General features: G+C 39.0%; 1 long non-coding RNA gene across 1 annotated transcript in view; it reads left to right on the forward strand.

Annotated features, from left to right (window-relative positions):
• LOC109369774 (uncharacterized) overlaps positions 1–16,666 on the forward strand; it is a 187,081-nt gene extending 170,415 nt beyond the window's left edge. Inside the window, exon 7 of the long non-coding RNA XR_014886119.1 lies at positions 16,491–16,666. This is a non-coding gene — a long non-coding RNA (uncharacterized LOC109369774). The remainder of the gene's footprint in view (positions 1–16,490) is intronic.
• The last annotated feature ends 397 nt before the right edge of the window (positions 16,667–17,063 follow it).

Below are 17,063 nucleotides of genomic sequence, written 5' to 3' on the forward strand. Positions count from 1 at the left end.
TTTATCTTGATGAATCTTGTTTAACCACTCTCTTCCCATAGCTCTTCAGAATGCTACATGTGTATAGTGAGTGATAATGAAAAGAAGCGTAGTGTTTACTTTTATAAAATATGCCAGGATTTACATGAACTTGTCATTTTCTATGCACAAAGGATATGTGGAAAAGTTTTTGTGTTGTTCTATCTGTCCTTTTCCTGGTAATTAAGAGTGCACTGATACAGATGTGTTATGGGCAGATATTATCTATTATCTAACAAAGAACCAAAGTATTCATATAATTTATCATCACGGCCATCGTGAACACTATCTATAGCACTTCTTGATCAGAATTGTCACAAGGCACTTCCAACACTCTTCTCCCAGGGAACATCCTCTCTGGCAGATGCTGCCTTTCATATTAACTACAAAGAGTCTTTCCTGTTTCATTTTGCATTTTTCTGGTCATGAAGAAGCATATCACTGTAAATGTGTCTGTCCTTTCTTCCTCTCTTTCACTCCTGTATAGATTTCTATAAAAAAGTCTTTCATAACTTTGTTCTTGGCAGTATAATTCTTAAGCCCTTTTTTTTTTTTTTTGCTTCAGGTGCATACAATTCTATTATTCCTTTATTTCTACAAGTGTAGTGGAGAGCCTAAATTGAAAGCCCTAATTCTGTTCTCAGCATTTAGAATTTTGGTTCCACTGACTTCAAAGAAGTTTATTCCAATTTATACCGTGGGTATATTAGCAGACTCAGGCTTTATGATAATAGACAATAATGTGGTATTTTTTATGTAGGTTAAAATTCAGTTCCACTGCAGGATGGATGTGTCAGTTCCCATTGACATTGCGCATGCCGTGGTTATGTGGGGGGAGAGACGGTTTGACCCTGAACTGGAGAAATGATTCAAGCTACCACAGCTACTTTTCTTTTTTATGGGAAATTTTATTGCACCCATGGGTATGCAGCTTGTCATTTGGGAGCTGTGTGCTTTGTAACCTCAGTGAGAGACAAGAATTTATAAACTTGGCAAGAGCTTCCAGTATGTCTGCCAACTCTCGTTTGTTATTCAGGGGGCAGGAGCTATTGCATATTTCAGGAGTACTTGCAGAGTGATCTACTTGGGGCTCAATTAGTTGGTCTTAAATTCTTGTAGGCCTGCTCTAGTCCCTGGTTATAATTCATTTCTTAATATAGTGTTTTGTTTCTATATTAGATTTTCATAAATTAGTGCTCATGTTGTAGTACTGATTTAGAAAACGCAGAAAAAGTGATCCTGATTCTCTTGTATTCTGAATAAACATCTTTGGGGAAAATTTCAGTGGGTAATTTATGGCTTTTCAACCATATGCATTTATCAATAGACTGCTGTATAGAGTAGTGGAATCTCAGTGACTTGCAGGAAGTATAGGGCCATATTTTTATCCAACCCTCAGAGGAAGAAACAGGTGTATAAACATTTTATATTGGTGAAGTTGATACATAGTGAAACACAGGATTTCCTACCTCTTCCCAGGCTCACAAGCATTGGGTTATGCTGAGTACTTGCCCTTAATATATCCCACCCATGGAGATCTGACTCTATGAACCAAAGCAGCTTTGCTACTTGACTTCTATTGCTCATAGGACCATCCATTTGCTCCACAATGGATAAGAATATGCTGTATTTAAAAAAAAAAAAAACAAAAAAAAACAACCATGTAGGAATGAACTATTAAAAGGGAGTTGATGTGGTGAAGAACAGAAATTAGAAACTGGTTGCCTAAGCAAAAACCAAACAGGAAGGCTGGACTCCTCCTCTGCGTTCAGGCGATAGGATGTTTATGCAGGATCCTCATTTACATTTGCATGGTGTGCAGTAACTATGTGAAAGTATAGACTTAAGAGTAGGAGCATAGTTGCATTTTAATAGAATATCCAGCATTAGGGAAACCTGAACTTATCTTAGTCCGTATAGCGTATCTTAGTCCCATGAGAGCGTAGTGTAGCATTTGAGCATTCAATAATAACTGAATATCCATAAATTCTGCAGTTGCTTCCTACAAACTCTTAATATGAATTATGCTTTTTTTTTTAAATTGATTCTTCGTAGATACTAAGTGATGCCGTACTGTATTTCCTTTAGTAGGATATGCTGCCTGTAACACTACTGTGTTAGCACCATGAAGGCTGTTTGGCAGACTGGGGGTACGGCGTGTCAGACTGAGCTGTTGGTGATGTCAAGTTGTCTTCTGGCAGCAAGATGTGATCAAAACATTCCCTGCTTTTTCTGGGAACTCAAAAGAATGCTTTGGTGGAGGGAATATCTGTTGAAGAGACAGAATTTGGTAAAGAAAATAGGTTGCTTTGTTGGTCTTTATTAAAGTATATATACTTGTTGGTATCATCTCTCTAGAGATACTGAGTTGCTAGACTGGGAGTCCCAGTGCAGCTCCCAGGCAGAATCAGTGCAGTTTCCTGCAGCACAGAAATCATCCAGCCAGCTTCTCTCCTCCGGTTTCCCCATCCCTGTGAACCAACCTGTGAACTGCCCCACTCTGCCTAGGTCACCTCTTTGTCCGTATCTCATAGCTGAGGTCTGTCAGGAGACTTCATGGAGTTGCTTCCCTGTGTTCTTTCTGGCGACCTGACCCCCCAGGAGCCACAGGAGGAGCTGGGGAAAGACTGGAGTAACTAGCTCTAAAGAATATACTGCCACTGCTGTGAAGGTGCAGTCTAAGGAATCAGAGGCTTATACTTCAATCCTCTCTTAGAGAATTTCTGAGTGAACTGTCCAGAAAACAGGATATCCCTTGTAGCCGAAGTTCAAGTTGCTGCTAAAGGTCACAGATAAGCTAGAACATCTCAGCAGAAAATGGTAAGAGTTTTTACCATAGATAATGTATATATTTCTTAAATTCACTGCAGAAAGAATTCAAACTCTACCAAACTTGGGTCACATATTGTTATGGGTCAGCTTTCTTACATTGTAGATAGCACCGCTACTTCTATCTGAAGTTAATATAAAAACTGTTCTTGTCGTGAAAGTAAAAGCTGATGTAATTTAAAGTATCTACAGATATGCTTATGATAACACAGATAAATTTTGAATGCATTTTTTTCCACCAAACTTCTTGTTCTGTGATGACACTCTCAGGTATCAGGTGTCAAACTAAGGGAGGACTCTCTCCCATCAAAGGCATCTGGGCTCATTCGCCAGCTCTTCCTGCAGTTAATGTTGGCAGCTTGCATTTGCCTCCAGGTCATCAGTGCGAGTAGGTTGCTAATCAGATTTCTGGGCTTGCATTATACACCTGACACAGTTTTTAACTTGTTTTGCACTCTGAAGAACCAGTGCTTTTTAATTCCATGTGTAAGATCTGCCATAAATTAATTGGTGAGATTTCTTCGTAGCTCTTGATTCTAAAAGCACAGTTGCTCTTGTTTTGAGTTACATATTCAGAATATTGAATATGTTTTGGCATAATGTACACCCTTTAAAGTACCCCAAGATCTATTGTGTTTTTCTTTGGATTTTGAGGGAATAGAGATCTTCATTCGTAGTGGTACATTTTTATGTGCAAGTCTCTCACTGTAGCAAGAAGTAAAATTTAAGAGCTGTATACAAAAGTATATTTAGCCTCTTTCTGCCTCTTCTTCCTTTCTTTCCCTCATGCTTTGGCTTACATTTGGAGCCTGTCAACAATTCCATTCTCTAGTTTAACAATTTGGAAAGTTCAGTTTTAAACCTTCTATATTGAAACTGCTCTGTGTTACTCAGAGAGTGTTTCAAAGGGATGTTATAGAAGTGCCTAGTATGTTAGAGCCTAAAGGCCTTCCTTCTTGCTTCCTTGCGTATTTACTCTTCCCTCTACTTGCATAGTGGCTCCCTTTATAATTTATCGAGAGGGATAAAAGCTGATTTCTTTGCTAGTGTTGCACAGGACAGTGCCTTCACTAAAAGTACTGATCAAATGCCTCCAAATTGCTCTAAGCTATTTTCTTCCCATGTCATAGATGCAAGACTTGACCTGAGAAAAAAGGTCTCCTCATGCATGTGTTTGAGAGCTGTGAGAGCATTGATTGTTGAGTAAAAGCAAGAAGTGGAAGTAAAAACTTTTTGGTGTGATATTAGCTGTGACCTTCAAGAATTGTTTTCTGGATGACTGTGGGGGACCTATAGCAGGAAGTAAGTCTGTGGTGAAAAATATCACACATCTTGGATGTTGAGTATATTCACACAAAACTATACACAACGATCTCATGTGTTGTTCTGCAGAGGCCAAAAGCTGCTTTGAATTGCACTGTACTTCATGTCTTTGTTAAAACCTATTTATCACATACTTTGAATGATTAAAGAAAAATCTAGGCAATTCTGAATGGAGAGTAATGAAGCTTTCACAAGAGAGCAATGAAATACTCCCAATCGTGTTTTCTAACTATGTTTCTCTTTCAGCCAGATGGTGGCAGTTTTAAAATAACTGAAAGACAACTTCTAATTCGTTCTGTTGCTGTGATAGAAGTCTCAGATATCATTCATATTTATTCTAAGGATTTTTAAGTCCCCCAAATATTTGATTGTTATTTAATCTTTCACTGATTTATTTAAATAATTCCTTTCTCCTCTGTAGGCTTACCGGCTAGCTAAATCCTCAGTGCATACTTTGAATTTATATTGACAAATCATGTTCTTTTATTTAATGGATATTTATGAAGCTGTTTTATTTTTGTGTTGTCCTGCCACTTGTCTTTTTGTTTAGTCTCATTTTTAAGTCCGTATGTACTCAGAAGTCAAATTCTAGCAGAGACATAATGGTGTTCTGACACCTTGTGAGAGTTTTAGGATGTGGATGCCAACCAACATCCCCTGTGGTTTGGGATAATGCTGTTCTGCCGATGGTGCTTTACTGTAACACGTTTTTATGGTCTGTGCATTTCTTGTAAGGCTTTAAAAATACCAATCAAATATTAATGACAAACCCCTGATATTACTTTAAATAGATAAATCAATAAGAGTGATGTTAGGTGTTCTGGAAAGGCTCCTGTTCAGCAGAAGTGGGGCTTTCTGCAGGCAACTATGAGTGAGCGATGCCAGCACAAGGCCATGGGGAACATTTTTTGCGTGTGAGGCTTGATGGGCACTGCTGGCACTTCCAGCAGCTCTGTTCTGCCCCTATTGTGGAGCTGCTGCTGAGCCCCAGCCCATGGTATGACTCTTATTTCCTTACATCATCTTTGGCCTGTCTGTCATTACAATTTAAGGCCTGAGTTTGATGAAGGCTTTAAGTTGCCATCACTGTCCAAAGAGGCAGATGGGGCCACTGTCTCTGTTCTTTGAATGTGGAGACCTGGGCTGCTGGGCTGAGCCATGTTTGCAGTAAGCTGGCATGAAAAGAAATCAGTGGTGTGTGATCTGAATCCTCACTGATGGATGAGTTCCTGGTTTGTCCAGGATTCCTGAATACCCATTAAAACTGACTTTGACAGTAACTCGATAATTTCAAATTTTGAAATCCTTGTTTAAAGCTGCTACTCAGCAAGGTAAAGCAGATGAGCTCCACGTAAATAATATGCAGCATTGCTATTTCTCATCACATCTCTGTGTGTGAGATGTTTACTGCTGTGCTCATTTTAGTACATGAAATAAAACTTAAAGAAAAACAATTTCTCATTTTCAGAAGGGGGTGCTTTTTACTCTAGTTAGGACAAGAATAATCATAGTTTCCAAAGGCTATGCAGCTGGTTGTATGACAGAGTCTGTACCTTTCTCAGCAGAACATAAATGGGCAGAAGCTGTTCTGAGAGATAATGTTTCTTCTCGATACACTTCCATAGTGCCATAGCTACAAGACACTTGCATTTATGAGCATTTATGGAACTTGTGTATTTTCTGTGTGAGTATTCACACAATCAGAAATCAGGTAATATTCTCAAAATGCAGTATCTGTAATAAATGCAATGGAAATGCTTATATTCTTTTCCTAGTTATTTAATTAGGATAGATGTATATATTTCTACACAGCTCATTAGGAGAGAGCATGGGAGTCAACTGAATACTTGTGGAAAGGGGGTTTTCTTTAAAAGCAAAATAAGCTCTGACTGTAATGCACTACTCGCGTAATGCTTAGTACCCAGTAGCTCAGGGAGGCATGACTGTACTGCAGAATAAAAGTGGAACGAGTAACTGGTAAGTAATAATGGAAGTCCTTTTTCTTGATCCCTATTTTCTTTTTATTTTCTCTTGTAAATCATGAATATTCACAAGTCTGCATGAACTACATGTTCAGCATTCCTGCTGTGCACTCCATGCTTAACACTTGTTTGCTTTTGTGGTCCTATTGATACTAAAAGTCCTTACTCAAATATATTCAAAGAGCTCATTTACTTTTTCTTTCACATGCTACTCAGCTAACTTTATTTACATAATGCCCCAGTGACTGGTTCAGCTGCTGTAATTTCCATTGTGCTCCCATGACCACCTCTCAAGGTTAGTGTGAGTCTTTATCAGTCATTAGCTGATGATTTGGATTTTTTTTTAATGCTTCAGACAGTTTCCCTGGATTATAATGTGCTAGATTCCATGGTTTAAGATACCCATTTCAGTTTAGATAGTCATTATGATTATCTTATTATTAGCAAAATTACTTATGTTTGCAATTTATGTTGTGAGGGATGTCTATGGAATCTTGGGCAGGAAGGCAAGGAAAGGAGTTGTCCTGGATGTGAGAGACCAGGTGGAGTGCACGGTGTTCTTCCTGGAGAGCCAGCCAGCAGCTTTTGGGACATGGGTAGAATGCAGACCAACGTGGATAACTGGTCAGTATCTGCTATGCACCAATTATCAGGAAGAAATAGATTAAGCTTTCTTCAGTCAACTGGAAGAAATGTCCTGTTTGTAGGCTCTGGTACTCATGGTGTACTTTTACCACCTCTGTACCTTCTGGAATGTCACAAAGGGCACCAGCAAACCAGGAGGTTTTGGAGTGCATCGGTGATAACTTTGTAACACAAGTGGTTGAGGACCCAATGAAAGGAGGCAATGCGCCTGGGCTGAAAGAAGAACTGGTTGGGGTTAGACTTGGCTGTAGCAACCATGAGTTAGCTCAGACCTGAATCTGGAGGGAGCAGACCAAGCCCAGTAGCAGAACTGCAACAGCAGACTTTAGGAGAGCAGACTCTGCAGTCTGCTTGGAAGAATCCCATTTGAATGTGACCCTGGAGAGGAAATGGGTTCAAGACAGCTAATTGATTTTCAGGCATCTCTTATTCCAAGCTCAATGCTCCATCCAAATGTTAAGCAAGAGCAGCAGGAGGCTGCGTGGATGAACAAGTAGCTCATGAAAAAAACAAATGAGCAAACGAAAACAGACATAGAAACGTATACTACGAGACATTGAAGTGGAATCAGGTGACCTGGGAAGAATACAGAGACAGAGCTTAGCACATATGGATGTGAGGTTAGGAAAACCCTGTTAACTTCCTGCCATGCTTGCTTTGCTTCTTCTGTACTGGACTGAGGCAGTGTTTGAGCTGAAATGCTGACATAACCATAAACAACCTTTATGGTTTAGCAATGTTCAAACTGTGGAGTTATGAAACCATCCTGAATTGCAAGGAACTTGGTTTGATAGCTGGAACTGGATCCAGTAAACATCCTGTGGAGTGATGATAGTGATATTTGGCTGGAAGGTGGAATAATTAGGAAAGTTTGTATATTCACTAGTTCTTCAGAGTCTTAGGGTGTAAATGACAAATCTTTTAGCATACTCAGAATTTACTTTAAAATGCTGACAGTGCGGATCTTACTTGGCTGCCTTTATAATGACTTTACTTTTCATTACTGGAATTATGAAAATGTTCTAACACACCTATCTGTCCAGTTTTGAATTGAATGCAACTTAAAGGGAAAGAGGATATCTCTGGGCTCAGATAAAGCCCAAATCTTATTAGACTTGTCTAGGAGTAGCTTATCTGCTGTTCTTAACTACTAGCTGCAGACAAAGTAAAAATAATTGCACTGCTCTTGAAGGTAACCATGATATAATTGCCTGTTGTAATTTATTAGGGATGCTGTATCTATATTAATCTGATATTGTATTTTGCAAAGAATACTTTTTCATAAAGAAAAAGAAAGATCTGTAAGATATCTGGCACATTTATCCTTAATGTCCATAATTTCTGTTGTAATTAATGTGCAAGAAATCATGGCAAATAGTGGGGGGAAGGAAGCTACCTACACAGTCCTATTATATGATGAAAACTTGCTTCATATGGGAAATGGTTTTGGTTTTTTTTAATCGTTTAGAATAAAAAAGGAGGTGCGAAAGAAACAGTGATTAAACAAAAGGATGTATTGTCTTGTTGCACTCTTGTCCTTTTCACATAAAGTTGTTTGGATTCTTCTTAAGACCTGCACCTCTGTAGTGATGTTATCCAGGTGCTAAAATGTTGTGTGCCACCTGCAAGATCTTGTTGTATTTCGCCTTGATTTAGATTTTTGATTTCTTTTTAAAAATTAACTCCTAATGTTTAACTTATTTATATATCATCCTGAAGCCATTTAAGCGTGAGTTTTTTTGTTGACCTATCTGAAATACATGTCTAGTATGCGACATGCTGACTATGACACAGAAAAAATAGCTTTCTGGTCTTCTGCAATCTGTATCTGCACTTTGTGTTACAACTTCTGTACCTGTTTTGATTGGTCTTTGTCTTACTTTGCTTTTCCTGAAGACTCGCAGAGAGCCCTTCCTTCATCTCTGTAATGGAACGTTTAATACTTTTACCCGCTTCATATTTGATCATACATAATTAACACTTACGATCATTTGCTATCTATTGTCAGTATCTAACACTGTGAGGATACCACCCATGCTTCTGAAAATACTGTATGGTTTTCTGTGTTTTATAGCTGTGGTCTCGTTGTATGTGGAGTACCCTTAGGATACAACACACGTTAGCTTTCATTCTTTTATGTTTATAGTGTTCATAATAAGAGTAAAACAAGTGTAGGTTTAAATATTGTTAGCATGCATGTGAGAAATTCCACGTTTCCTCGATGTGCTCACTGGGATTAATTACACACACCCTGAGGGTGTTTATGCCCATCAACAGCATTATTCCTGCAAGTCATTTCAGTTTCTTCATAGATGCTAAACCATTCTAAGGTAGTCATTAGGAAAAAAAAGTTTGTTCTTGTATTCCTGGTGCAGAAGGGATGTTTCTAGAGCTGTTAGAGGAAATGCAGAAGTTGTCTCCTGAAGCTGGATGTACATTATCCAATCTCAACCTGATAGCTTTCTCCCAGTAGATTAAACTTTGAAGCAATATAGGCTGCAATAAGGACTGATGTTCTGCTTCATTCAGTTTTAGGTGGTATTTAGCTCCATAAAAATGAAGGAATTGGTCACACCCTGTTGTTTAACAGATAAGTGTCTTGAAAGTCATTGCCATTCTACTTCCAGTGGTTTGGAGCATTCCAGCATTTTATTTATTTGTTTGTTTGTTTGTTTGTTTATTGCAGCATCTTTCCTGTTTTAGCTAATTGCAGACAACAGGTAATGCTAGTGGTAGGGCTGAATTTTAATTACTTTATTGGTCAGTGATATTTGCTGGCATTGCCAAATATCCTCAGTGGGTTATATTGCACAGCGGGGCTGTATATCACTGATGAAAATCTGAAGAATCACTTCAGATCATTTTGTCTCTCTCTTGTCTTCTGTCTTGGAATTTTGCTATCAATTCTTATGAATGTGTTCAGCTAAGTTTGAAATCGGTCTTCTATTCAGGTCACATTCATCTTTTCTATTAAAAAAAAATAAAAAAGGCCACTGGGATATGTTGAAAAATTTATACAGTTTAACTAGGATTAACCTGAATAAACCATTTTTTCTCATATTGATTTACCACTGAGATTTTGCCTGACTGTTTTATCATGTAAATTATGATGAATGCTCCTGTACAGCCTTGTGTTTAATTCATTAACATGGTTTGACTGTAACTGCTGTCTATTACCTAGAATACCTATCCAGCACTGAAGAGTTGATGGATGTGACAGTCAGAAGTCTTGGCAAGTGCACTGACAGAAAATACAGAGCTTCAGTATCCTCCTTAGAAATAGGAATGATCTTTCTTTTGGCAACTGTATTGTGATTCGTTATCATTTATAGAAGCAAGCGGTAGGTTCCAGAAAGACATAGCTCATTTTGAACAGCAAACAAAATGACATTGAAAAGTCTGCTTCACACAAAGGACTGCCTTTGTCAGTAGAAGACGGGCCATTTCAAAGGTCTTTCTGTGCCGTGCCAGTTTTGATGTGATTTATTCCCAGGCAAACCCAAGTGACACCTGGGGAGTAGGCTGATTTAAGTCTATCACTTCAGCTAAAAGATCTGCAAATTTTGATCATTTTTTTTTCCCTCTTATCAATTTAGAGCCATTAAAATAAAATTATGAAAACTGCTCCTCAATGTAACTATATTTGTCCAGTCATATCATCTATGACTTGTGTTGTAGAGCAGACGTGATTCAAGTTTTATGATTTCTAATACAAAATATGTTTGTAATTGATTTAATTGCCAGTTTAATAAAGTGAAGCAAAATCTGAGCTTATGATGGTGTTGTAAGGTAAGCAGAGAGACCTATGGGCTTGTCCTTATACTGAGTGGGATTTGGTATGTGGACGCTAACAGAAGGAAAAGATTTCAATGTGAACTTGCCAAACACTCTGGCTGTCATCAGGATATGAGAGACAGAACTTAACCCTCCTGTTTCTTAGCGGATCGGAGAGTGAGAGGCACTAAAGGCAGTGTGAAAACATCTGATATTTTGGTTGTTTTGCCTCTGTTTGCCAGGTTGAGAGGCAAAGACTTCTCTATTGTGAATAAGGTCCCTGATGTGTATCAGAATGTGAAAGTGGAATCAATGTCTAACTTTCATGCCTCGATCTGAGACACATACATTTTTTGTTTTTCAGACACTTAACATTTTACCATGTTATTTGCAACAGTCCCTGCAGTCATACTGTCCATTTGAAAGTGTTTCCAGGGTAACATATATATTTTTAAACTGAAGTACTAGATCAGTAGAGTTAGGAAATTGCAGCTTTAAACAGCAAAATAAAAGATTTAGTGGTGAAGGAAATATGGCATTTTGAAAACGTGAAAGCAAACATCCTACAGACTCTGGATGTGAAGTTGTCGAGAGCAGTTTATGAAAGCAGCTTTGTCACTGAAGAAATAAAGCCTAATAATTTTTTAATAGACCTATAAATCTCTCTTATGTTATGCAGCTATTGTAAACACTTCTTCCACATTTTTCCAACTATTTATGCAGTGTTGTTAAATGTTGTTAGAGAGACATGATTGCCACAGCTCTTTCCCTCTGAAGGACCTGCCAGCTTACTGGAGAGTGGCTCAGAGGGAGCAGAAAATGGACGTGGCGGGGGAAGAGAAATAAACTTCCAAAGGGAACTAGTAACTGGGTATTCTTATGAAACATATAAGCAGTTACACCAATTAGTGGCTCCACATTAAGAGTTAGGAAAGCTGATGGCAGAAAGGATGGATGTCCCACCAGATATGTCTGTTTTCCAGAATGGTTCTGAAGCCAGTGACTCAGAGAGCTCCTACCTTCCCAAGGGTTTGATGAAGCCAAGTAATGAACAAGGGCTAAGCATGGATGACCAAGTCTTTTCCGATTCCTTCACCTGTCAAGTGAATCCATGAGTAGAAAGTGAAAGTCTTTGGAAAAAAATGTTACTGTGCTAGCACTGCTGCAAAGGTATGCAAAAGTGCTGAGGGTAGGTGGCTATGCCAAGCCCTGGAAAAGCTATAGCTTCCTTCCAGTGGATGGATTTTCCATCCTGGGAAAATTGGCCCATGCTTATAATATGGTTTGAGATGGGCTTTAAAGATATATCAATAAGTAGTGATAGATGCTAGGACTTGCATAGTGAGGTGCTACCTCGGAAAACACAGCTGTTGTAAGTAGAGGGGTTTGGCCACATTTTGTATGTAAGAATCTCTAAAGGTCCTTAACATTGGGTTGAGTTGGATTTCACTCTTATGTCTGAGGCTTAACAGCACCAGGGTGTGTTTGCAGAAAAGAGAACTGCCATTATTTCAATGCTCATTTGAAAGAAGTTGAACTGAAGACTAAGAACATGTATCATTTTCTGAGTATTTGCAAACAATCTCATGATTTACATTAAGATAAAGTTGTGGAGTAGCACTGCATTATGCTGTGCGTGTTGCTTTCTGGTAGAGTGGTTTCCAAACCAATGAATCAGATCTAGTGGACGAGACCCAACTGTGAATGGTGAAGATCTGCTCTATTTTTTCCTAAACATGCTTCAAGCTTTCCTACCAGACAAGTTTCTGAGAGAGAGCCGTGAATTGATGATGATGGTGAGTGTGAACTGTGCAGGCCCATTCTGGAGAAAAATGACATCACCTGTATAAAAGCCATCCTGTATGCTTTCCAAGCAACATATAGTGCTGGCAGTTTTGGAATGAAGCACAAGTAATGCAAGCCAGGTCCCAGATATCTAAAATGTTAATGGATTGTTTTTTGGACAATAAGTGACCTAAGGGAAAGCTGCAGTAAGGGTATAATAGTAATAATAAATTATTTAAAACAGGATGAAGTTTTTTTCCGGTTGAAAAATGCAGTGAGATTCAACTTTTTTTATACTTGTATTTATGGAAAAATCAATCTGCCTTAATGCTCTTCACTTTCTGATAAGTTATAGTAATTTGAAACGAGCTATAAATTATTTGATTTTTGTATGCAAAAACGAAGCTCTGATCCTATCCTAAGGCAGTGATGCTTTTTTTCCCGAGAGCTTTGCATTTCCCAAAGGCTGCATTGTTGACAAGTTAGAATTAAATGCTGTAACTTGAACTGCTGTTTTTGAGAACTTATCCTACATGGGCTTTAAAATTCATAATCAGAATTTGAAAAGTTGCATAATTGCATACTGCTTAGCAAAGGTAACCTGGTTATAGATGTGAAAACAAACCTTCATTTATCCATAAAAGGTATGTACACTTCCACATTTTTGTTAGTCACTCAACTTCACATAGGCTGCTGCCAGGATTGTTTCTCTCCTCTTTAGTGTTTGAATTTTGTATTGTAGTCAGTTGTTCTGTCTCATAGATTTGGTTGGTCTTATGGATACAGTAAAATACATTGCATGCATTTGCTGAAAAGATGGTTGCATCTGCATTTCATCTGACAACACTTATGCCTTCTCTAATTGAATAACAGTTTTCTGGTTAACTCAGACGTACAAGGAAAATCCGAATCAAGTAGGAAACAATTCTCTTTTTTTAGTTTGGTTTTTACACAAAGCAATTTTCTGGTTTCCTCTAGCTAAACAAGCACTGCTGCACACTTGCAGATGCAGGCAGGGGGAGCTTAAGCATCACAGTCCAGTTCTGCTTGTTGCACCACTTCATTTCTCCTGAGTCTTTCATTAAACAGAGTCTGAGACTGCTGCTGCTATCAGCAAGCCAAGCAAGTAGTTAGGTACAACCTGTAACCCAGTTCTTTCTAGTTCTGTTGCTTATAATTCCCTAAATTCCCTTGAAGAGAACCCAATCCTTCCAGCACACTGCAGGTGAGCAGGGTTGCTGACACTGCGATGTGGCTGTCCTGGTGTATCACAGGCAGGGAGCAGGCAGTGTTCTAGTTCCTCATGCAGTGAGCATCCAGCATGCTAGCTTAAGTCACAGCATTGCATGGACATTTGTGCTGTACCCCTGGTGCTTGCTGGTGGTGGCACCTTCCTTTTGCTCTTCCCTCCAACCAGGCTGGAAGCAGTGCTGTGGGCTGCCTGTCAGGCTCCCATTCCCCAGCTGGCAAGGCAGCCGTGTACCATCCACAGGCATTAGACAAAGCAGAAGGAGCCCTGCTCTGCATTCCTGCAGGGGAGCGTGGGTGTTAGAGGCTCCTGGTTTGGCTTTTATCTGATTATCTTATGGTCTCATGAATCACAGTGATGGATGGAGAATACATGCTTTTTCCCCCCCTTTCAAATAGTTGATATTTGTGCTGCTTTACTACATGAACTAGCTATGTATCTGCTACTTTCAGCCCCAAACAGGAGCCTCTCATGTTTCAAGCAAATGTATTTGTAGCATACAAGGAAAGTGTGGTGCTTTCTCTGGATTTCATTCTGTTGAGATATGTATGTAAGAGCACAAACAGAGGGGAGTTGGATGAGCTAGAGGCACAGTGATAGAGCAAATGCAGACCCCAGGAAAGGAGCTGTGGGAGCAGCATGGGGAGGCTGTATGCTTGAGAGGCAAGGACAGGGCATCGATCACCTCTGTAAGTTAAACAGCAGTTAATTATGGAAGTATTTGGCACCGGCACAATTTTTCTTCCAAATGGAAGCAATCTCTGTATTTCTTTGTCCTCAGTGGCCCAGAAGGCGTAATGCAAGCAAAACCTGTTTCAGGCACTTTGGCTAAGATCATGATTGCCAGACTTCTTTATTAATAATTTATGCTGAAATTTAATTCCTAAAGTAACAGTAATAATAATTCAGATGATGACAGACTCTTAATTAAAATCGCTGTAGAAGACTTCAGCTTTTAGCTGCATCATTTTTTGTACTATCAATGTGTATTGGAGGGCAATATTCTGCTAAGAGAAACTAAAGAGGTTTGGTGATAGCCATGAGAGCTGAACGCACTTTGCTTTGGGGACAGAGTGTGTGCATGTGGCTAATGAGGAGAACAGCAAGAATTTCTGTCAAGTTTTCACTTTGACTTTGACTTTAAGGATAATATCAGAACAGCTAAACAACCACCAAAAATTCAGTGACCAACTGCTTGATCTACATCCTGCAAGGTTAACTTCTAGATGAGCAGTGAAAATAACAATGAAGAAATATGGTGTGACAGGGGAAGCTGGCAAGAGTGAAAGTTTTCCAAAGGGACTACAGTTCTTTCATTGCCTAAGTCACAACAGTTACCAATACAATTCAACTCTTGCCTTTGTTCCAGAAGGGGTGTAAACTTTCACACTTAGATGGAAGTAACCTCTCAGCTGAAAACAGGAAAGGAAAGAAACTTGCCTCTCTTAATTATCTACCACTTCCAGCTGTATAATCTTTTTTTCCCCTTCTACAGCACTGTAAGAGAAAGGATGAAATGGACCATTAGCTTGACCCACATGGCAATTCCTGATTGACTTGTGTAAATTAGGAATTGCTACATTACTGGACTGTTCTTTTTGCAACTGCTTCAAATTCCTTATTGCTTTATTTTACCTTGAAAACATTTCAGCCACCTGTGGATGATAAACAGATGATGAATAGAGTTAATTCAAGAAATCTTTGGGGCTGCAGCTGTCACAGTGGGTATAAAAACAAATCCAAATCCATGCAAATTTCTTCCTATATCAAGGTAGATTATCTATTCTCTGTTAACCTTCTGAGACATTCACTTAGACTTGTGAGGTGAGTTTTCTTCTTGTGAGAAAGAATCACTTCCATTCAGTTCTTAGTTTGACGCTTGAAGCAGTGTAGCACAAGAAGAGTGTGTTGTGTAAGAACATGCACCCTAAAAAATAGGAATCCCTTTTGAAACTGATATACTGAATTAAAGAGGTGTTTTCTCAAGCATGTAAAAATATATACTTTATTATAATCCAAGAGTGGTCAATAGTTTAGATTAAAGATAGATGTCCTGTATGGTTGTGCCTTCAGTTAACGAGAAAGATATTCTCATATCAAAGCCACATGTTTTGCTGCTTTCTGTATGAGTCATCCAAGGTCAAAATTAGAGTTTAACTCAATATAAACATTAAATCCAGAAGAGTTGAAACAAGAAATGCATTTGTGACCTTGGCGATCATTGTGCTCAAGATCTTCTCCATAATTCACTCAGGAAAAATGTTGTCCATTCTCCTGGTGACAGGCATGCATTGTTTGTTAATAATAGCAAAGATAACAGAAAGATGTAGAAAAATATTTCATTTTGTAGATATCAATGAGATCTCTCTCTCTCTTTCCTACATCTCAGTTCACAATATATATGTAATTTAAGTTGCCCTGAGGTTTGGGGAAAAAAACGCATTGATGTACCAACATTTTCTGCAAATTGGATATTGTGATTTTCACAGAATCACAGAATTGTAGGGGTTGGAAGGGACCTCTAGAGATCATCGAGACCAACCCCCCTGCCAAAGCAGGTTCCCTACACCAGGTCGCACAGGTAGGCGTCCAGGCGAGACTTGAATATCTCCAGAGAAGGAGACTCCACAACCTCCCTGGGCAGCCTGTTCCAGTGCTCCGTCACCCTCACCGTGAAGAAGTTCTTACGCACATTCGTGCGAAACTTCCTATGCTGCAGCTTATGTCCGTTTCCCCTCGTCCTGTCTCCATGTACCACTGAAAAGAGACTGGCCTCACCGCTATGGCCGCCACACCTCAGATATTTATAAACCTGGATCAGGTCCCCTCTCAGTTGTCTTTTCTCAAGGCTAAACAGACCCAGTTCACTTAGCCTTTCTTCATAGGGGAGATGCTCCAGGCCCTTCACCATCTTTGTGGCCCTCCGCTGGACTCTTTCCAAGAGATCCCTGTCTTTTTTGTACTGGGGAGCCCAGAACTGGACAAAGAACTACTGCAGTAAGGATGAAGATGATGGTGAAGATGAATGAAGATGATGCTATATGCAGTACAGATTCTGATATCTTCATACTCTCGTGGTATGTAATGTATTTTCCTCAGGTACCTCTGCTATAACAAATAAGTAAGGCTAGCTGTGTAAAGACTTTTGCAATTCAGACTGGAATAAAGTATTTCTAGGTAACTTTTAGCTCACTGATATGCAAAAAGGCAAAATTCTTTCTCAAGCTGACATCAAAGCTACCACTAGATCAAAAATGTTTAATGAAAAAAACTTGTGGCTAAGCTATTAAAAATGCAACAAAGTGGTCAGTAAATGTCTGACAAAGTTAAAGGATAGATGGTGACATTCATATGCTAATGCGAAGCTGTTTACTTGAGGAAATATAAACCTATCAAATTGTCTGAAGTTGCTATTAAAGTTCATGATTTTTTTCAAAGATGAGATGTTCCTGTTTGAA

Source organism: Meleagris gallopavo, chromosome 13 (assembly GCF_905368555.1).
Source record: "Meleagris gallopavo chromosome 13, MGAL_WU_HG_1.1, whole genome shotgun sequence".
NCBI classification, from domain to species: Eukaryota; Metazoa; Chordata; class Aves; order Galliformes; family Phasianidae; genus Meleagris; species Meleagris gallopavo.